We start from the raw sequence: 1,303 nt of genomic DNA on the forward strand, positions 1-1,303 counted from the left end.
CTATATATATATATATATATATTTGTCCCCGTAATTTTATGCACCCCGCATAATTTAGCAAATTTTGATAATTTTTTGCATAATTTCTGATTATTTTCCTTTATCATTCTCTTTGTTAAAATTAACAGATCGCATAATTTCACATTTTTGGGCTCAGTTTGCATAATTTCAGAATTTTTCTTGCATAAAACGACGGGGACAGGTATATGCATTGTAACTGTGACTGATCTATTATGGAAAGTACGGGTATTGCTCTACCATATATGCGAAAAACATTCGTGTTCATTTTTATTCTTATTTCAGAATAAAGGCCAATTATGTTGTCTTAAATCGTCCATAATTTTTGTTATCATAAGTTTTCAATCAAATTATGTGAGTGTGCAGAATATTGTAAGGATTTAGCACACCCTAGTGGTGCTATCATTTTTGGGGGGACTAAGATGGAGTGATTTATGACAGTTTATCTTGAAAATGGACATACGATCACCGGATGGAGACCATTGTTCTCACCAGCTTTAAAAAAATTACGAGAGGCTATTAAAATTAAAGAAAAACGTAAAACCCCGGTGGAAACGCACAGGAATTTGCTGCTTCATGGAAACGTGCGGCACACACTCCAAGAAAAGTGGCCAAAGCTGCTCGAGAATGTGGCTATACAATTTTGCCATATCCACCTTATTCATCAGATTTAGCCCCATTCTACTTGTTTTATTCCCCAAACTGAAAAAGGATTTAAAAGGAAGGCATTTTGAAAGTGAAAATGAGGTCAAAGAAGCGGTCGAGGGCTGGTTTTTGGACAAAGAGAGGGTCTTCTATTCTCAAGAGGTCTTTTCAAGGTCATACACCGATGGCAAAACTGTATCTCTGTGGAAGGCGAGTACATAGAGAAAGATACAGGTTAGGACCAAATGTCAGCTTTCTTCTACCTTTATTCCTTCATGGTGAGATCAAACAAACTGTTGGTGTGGCCTTCGTATGTTGCGCGTTACATGCGCTAAATAAAATACTAACACAAACGAACAAGTTATGTCGCTGTCTGCTGTAATACTTGTAGTAAGAGTCGGGTACCCATTCCCGCCAGCGTGAAGTGAGGAAAGTCCGTGCAGGCTACAGCTGAGTAAAAGAGGTTAAAGTGTGCCTTTCCCGGGAACACTACGTCGGGCCCCTGACTGGATCGAACCCGTGACCTTACGGCTGAGAGCCCGAGAGTTGTGACGTAACCGGCTTTACATGGCTAGCTGGATATAATCATAGTACATGTATATATATAGAGAGAGAGAGAGCGTCCAGGGACAGGACAGGA

The sequence above is a fragment of the Aplysia californica genome, unplaced genomic scaffold (genome assembly GCF_000002075.1).
Source record: "Aplysia californica isolate F4 #8 unplaced genomic scaffold, AplCal3.0 scaffold01533, whole genome shotgun sequence".
NCBI lineage: Eukaryota > Metazoa > Mollusca > Gastropoda > Aplysiida > Aplysiidae > Aplysia > Aplysia californica.